Below are 6,000 nucleotides of genomic sequence, written 5' to 3'. Positions count from 1 at the left end.
ACAAGACCAACAAAATACCTGTATGGCAAACCTCACACCTACCACCACCACCCACCTCCCCCCCCCCAACTCTCCCCTCTACCAGCTGCTTTTAATTATCAGGTTGGGCACAGATAGAAGAGGAAATTAAAACCATCATTAACCATTTCTGAGCTGGTTCTCTATCGGACACGTATATCTCATCATATGAGCCTATGTGTAATTTTTATTTAGTAATTTTCAATGTTATATTAACTAGGTTAAAAATAAACTGGCACACCCAATGCTGATCTTCAGCATTGTAATTTTAATAAAAGGGAGGGTGAGGGGTATAATGAGTTGGGTTAGGTTCTCCTTAAATAGGAGAGAAAATAAAACTAACCATTTTTTGTCTTGCCTTTTTCTGTAGTAAACAACAGAGCAAATGTTCTTATAACCTAAATGGGAATATGAATGCAGTATCATAGCAACAGACAGAGGTTTGTATCAATATTTGAATGATTATGAACATCCTTGTTAAGTGTGTAGCGTACTGATATTTCATTAGGGAAACCTAATAAATTAATCCTATAAAAGTAATCTGTCAAAACTGAGGATCTTATATTCCTTATCATTGGTTTTTATTTAGCACTGCAAAACTGAATTCTTATTCCCAGGTGTCATTTAATGGCAGAAGAGAGATCACGAGAAAAGGAATAATAAGTCCTGCCACACTGAGAGCAAAAACCCTCAGATATTTTTGGAAAGGACTTTGTGCTTCACAGTTTTCAAATCAATGTGCAAATTCACCTTTTTCCGAAAGTAGTTGTCATGTTTACTGTTCAAACTGGGCGAATTGTCAACAAGAGTGTAACACGAAAAGCCTGTTTTATCGAAGTGAGCGACAAAAATGCAATCTTCTGTAGAATTTAGTCTGTATTTGTCCAAAACAGGGGTTCTGTGGTAGGATGGACAGGATTTTCTTTTTTAGATGATTTCTTGCACCAGGTTACTTAGGTCTATCGTGTTCAAGTTCTTAAATATTATGTGTTGTAACCAAGCAACGTGACTAACATTTTGAAAAACACCTAACTAGCTTCCTACAGCTGGTCTGGATTCACAGCAAAATGCGCTGTTACAATACATGCCTGGAAGGACATTGCTGCCCAGTGAAATCCCTCTGTAGCACACCAGGTATTTTGGTGTTTGTGTATGTATTTATGTGTACATGTGCATGTGCATGTCTGTGTAGAATTAGGGCTTATGAATGGGGAGCATAAAACCCCAGCAAGCCAAATAAAGAGCTACTACAACTGGTCAGTAAGAAATATGGGGGAAAAGTAATCTTAAAAAAGATAGTAATTTAACACTGGGTTACATGAAGTACCTGCATTAAACTAGGATCTAGAATAACAAACATAATTGGAGACCAGGTTTTCTTTTTGTGCTGTCTGCCACTCCCTGCCACATTGTAATTGTTTTATTCAGCAGGAAGGATTGAGAGTATTCCCTCTTTTCCAGGACGACCTTCTTACTGTCTAAGAAATGGAAATGGTTTTGATAAATGTGGAAAATGCAGCCAAAATCACCTAACACAACTCCATTACCCTCCAGCAATTTTTTAAGAAATGGGAATGACTTTTGAGACATGCTTTTAATTTATAACAATCAGTTATAAATTAAAATTCTTCCCAGTGATGAATTCTGACTGGAGAGAGGCACTTGCTTCAGGTGTGACCAAGCCTCTCCTTGTCTGGCTAGAAAAACAGCCAAACAAGGGTACTGTTCTTTTTCGACAGGAGTTTTGGAGGAAGAAAAAGGATCTCTATTCTTTTGCCTTAGTAAATTCATCAGTTTTAGGAAAATCTCTGTGAAAACTGATATGCTGATAATATTGGACTAGTTAGCATGTGCATCATTAGCCTGTGAGCACTTCTGTAGGAAAGGAATCACATCACTTCATCCCATTCTGGGGCTGAGAGCCAGCCTCTAAATTCTAGTCTCATTGAATATGTCTGTTTTGTGAAGTACTGATTGCTGGGTTTGGGGTCAAATGGCATTTGGGGTCAAATGGGGTCGAATTTTGGCTGGCCTTGGAGTCCAATGGCATGGACTGGCTGAAATCCACACTGCTTAGGGTTACCTCTCTCTATGGCAAAACAGTTTTGGCTGAACCCGTTCAAAATAGAGACAGGGAGTACGTGTTGCTTAGGCATGTGGACATCCAGGGTCTAGTGGTTATCAGTACGGCTTTAATAGGATTTTAGTTCTTCAATGTTTTTGAAATCTAGTACTGAGGTTTATAAAGTGCTTTGAAAAATGTATAACTTCCCCCAGCAGAGGAAAGGCTTTAAATAGGCTTTACAGTTCTGATTTTTTGAGCTACAGTGTTTTGATCTGATTCTAAAATAAAATGTATTGATTTTTCTAATGATGTGGGCCAAAGTCATCTAATATGCTCCTTTATAGAAACCCTGACAGATAGAGAGAAAACCTAGAGAAAGATAATAGAAAGGTTAAATAGTATATGCATGGAATATCTTAATTTCACTACAGGCTGGGCTAATTAACTCTAATCCTTTTAATTAAAGGGATAATAAAGAAAGCAATATTCAAGCTCTTGTCTCTTATCCTTTACTTCCTTAATGCTGACATTACTGTATTGTTTTGATCCCCTGATTTCCATAGGTATATGAAAAGAATCATGCCCTTTCACTTTAAGGAGGAAACCCCTGAAATAACAACTCTTCTCCGGCACTGAGAATCAGTGCAACATAGGAACGATAACTGGTTCCCTGAACTCATTTCTGGAGGTACCTAAGGGTGTTACCCACTCAGAAACAGCTTGTCTGCACTACTACTTCTTTTGGAAAAAGGGATATGCTCATTTTCACTGATAATGAAAATTCACATGTTCTAGTCAAGTTTCTTTTTCCTGTAGCCATTGCCTCCAAATTGCTATTGTAGAGATAGTTTTTTCTTTCTATTAAAATGTGAGTTTCAGAATGTCCTACTGTGTAGTAGCAATGAAATGTGGCCCGTAGTCTTTTGTCATAAAAAAAAAAAAGCTTTCCATTTAAAACATGCATTTTTCTAAACCTTGGTCTCTCTTCCCAGACACTTTCAAGTCTGTGAAATGATGTAGCAGATGCTGAGCTGAGAACTAGAAGATATATATGATTTAAGTGTCAGCTGCCTAGTATTTAATGTTTTGGTTTTTTTTTTGATCACTATGGCAGAAGACTGCAGCTGGGCAAATTAAAAAAGAAATCTTAAAAAGATCATATTTTCATTACATCTTTTTTCCTGCTAAGATTGTTTATTTTAAAAATGATCTATTCTCTCTCAATTAAAATAAATATATACTTTATTATATCCTTTTTACATGTTAATTTTGTTGTTGCTAATGGCAACTACAGGAGTTAACACTCCAATATATTGTATCCCATGCTTGTTTTCTTTCTAGGGGATTTGTACCTGGGGAGGGACTCTTCATTAGGGACTGTAGTAATGGGACAAGGGGTAACAGGTTAAACATTAAACAGGGGAAGTTTAGATTGGATATAAGGAGGGGGTCCTTTACTGTGAGGGTGGTGAAGCACTGGAATGGGTTGCCCAGGGAAGCTGTGAATGCTCCATCCCTGGTGGTGTTCAAGGCCAGGTTGGACAGAGCCTTGGGTGGCATGGTTTAGTGTAAGGTGTTCCTGCCCATGGTAGGGGGGTTGGAACTATATGATCTTAAGGTCCTTTCCAACCCTAACTATTCTATGATTATTGGTTCTGTTCACTGCAACCTCAATAGACCCCAGAATGACATAAGGGGCAATGGGCAATATTCGAGCTTGTCTCCACATGGGAATATTGGAATTAGGTGGAGTTTTATAGATGAGTACATAACCTATATACCAACTCAGCAATCATCTGTATTGCTCACCACTGGCCATTAACTAATGCTTAGGAATGTTTTAAAAATAAAAATCCTGGACACCTTTATTGTGTGGGTTTTCTTGAAACTCACCCTTCCTTATTAGGAGTCATATATAATGGAGTCAAATATTTTGGCTGGACTGCAGCTAAACTGTCTGTGCAGTTAAGGTTACTATAAGGGTATATAAGGGAAGGTTACTATATTGTTACACACTTTGATGTTTGGTTTTAATCTGTTCTCCTAAAACTGCTATAATCCATACACCACTATAGCTTCAGTGTTACAACTTAGTCCTATAGCTCAAAAGAGAGAATCTTAGGAATGATGATTTATAAAGCTTAAATTTCATGAATGTTCACCAGCAAAAATTCTTTCTAGCTGCTGCACTTGCAGCTTTCCCATTTTAGATTCTGTTTTAGCGAACAATCTAACCTGGATTCAATAAAGACATACTATTTTTTCCCTCTCAATCCATCTTTCCAAATTTTAGGCATAAACTCCAATCCAGAACTGAGCAGCCCAACAATATTTTTGCTGATATCAGAAAAGGCAATGCCTGAAGTAGTTTAAAAGATCAACAGGGGAGCTTTGGAGAGATGACTAAATAATATTCAAATTACACACTATGAAAAGGACTAAAGATATTGAAGGGGGAATACTCACACTATGAAACCAGTGACCTCTGAAACAAAAGGTAGCTTCAACTCTATTGAAAATGTATGAAAGTCATCACGATGTTTCTGTAGGCCACAAAGAAGTCTTGGGATCAGCCTGTTATTTTGTGGATAAAAGTCACCCCTCTATGTACAAATTATCAAATGTTTTAAGAAAAGGTGAAATGTGCTCTCTTGAGTCTACTCCAAGTGCAGACTGACTTTTCCCTCCTTTTTTCTATCCATCACCCGATACTATGAAGTTTTATCCATTGGATGGATAAGACATTATGTTGCAGTGACGGTTAATTGCTTGTAGTCAAGGATACAAATATAGTGGAGCTGGATGAGTTAAATTTAACGGGTGTGTAACTGACAGGCATGTACAGGATAAGCACTCTTTATTACGTACTTCTCAGTGCCACTCAGTTCACAGTGCGTTCCACAAATATTGGCAAGGAATTATGTCATGTGCCAGGGAATGAGTAATAGAGATTTGTGTGAATTATGGATGCCAGAGAATGTCTAATTATAGCTCATGAAAGACCAAACAATAGGGGTAAAAACCAACAGAAACATTCCTTCAAACCCAAGGTGGATTAACGAGTCTTGGAGACAACTGACAATATTAATAGTTACTGGAATTCCTATGTCGCCAAGAAGCCATGGGTAAAGAACTCACCTAGATCTGTGGAAAAGAGAGTCTGGTCATGAAAGAGTGCAGAATTAAATGAACTTTATTTGGGCAAAAGGCGTTCCAGTATCTAAAATATGAAACTGTGTGTTAAGCTAGGTTGGAAGCAGGGAAGGAGCAGCTTTCCCTGAACTAAAAAAAAGGAAATCTGACTTGTACTTCCAACATACAAAATAAGGCAGCAGATGGAGTTGCTAGGAGACAGAAGGCAAAGAACGAGAGCATGAATGTGCTCTAGAGTCTCTACACAATAGCAAAGAGTATATGAAATGAGCGAGAGCTGTAGATCTCACCATCAGCTATTACTATTACAAGTTTAGTATTTTTTGCTAACCAGTTAAATGGTAAGTCTGAACAATTTTAATAGGGGGATCTATGACAATGATATTACATGATAATATTGGTCTGTGGCAAATCTTTGTAATCATAGAATTACAGTATAATTCAGACAGGGAGGACTTTGGGTGGTCTTTAATCCAACCTATTGCTCAAAGCATACCAGCTCTGAGGTCAGACCAGAATGTTCAGGGCTTTATTCAGTTGTCTCCTTCATGAATGGAGATGGCGCAACCTTTCCAGACAACCAGCTCCACGCCTGACTGCCCTCATGGGGAGGAAAGGTTTTCCTCATATCCTGCCTGAACCACTTTTGCATCAATTTATGCCTGCTGCCACTCATTCTCCTGCCATGCAGTGCTGTGAAACTCCTGGCTCCATCTCCTTCCTGTCACCCCTGTAGGTACCAGAGACTGCTGTCAAGTTTCCCA

General features: G+C 38.3%; 1 long non-coding RNA gene across 1 annotated transcript; it reads left to right on the top strand.

Annotated features, from left to right (window-relative positions):
- Nucleotides 1-351: 351 nt before the first annotated feature.
- On the top strand, nt 352-3,210 carry LOC133265036 (uncharacterized). Its single transcript, XR_009741851.1, has 4 exons — nt 352-458; nt 636-1,152; nt 2,647-2,771; nt 3,076-3,210. It is a non-coding gene; the product is annotated as an uncharacterized LOC133265036 (long non-coding RNA).
- Nucleotides 3,211-6,000: the final 2,790 nt, after the last annotated feature.

The sequence above is a fragment of the Pezoporus flaviventris genome, unplaced genomic scaffold (assembly GCF_033815535.1).
Source record: "Pezoporus flaviventris isolate CSIRO_AGI_PZ_B2104156 unplaced genomic scaffold, CSIRO_AGI_Pfla_v1 ptg000003l, whole genome shotgun sequence".
Lineage (NCBI taxonomy): Eukaryota > Metazoa > Chordata > Aves > Psittaciformes > Psittacidae > Pezoporus > Pezoporus flaviventris.
This window is presented reverse-complemented; position numbering and strand designations above follow the sequence as displayed.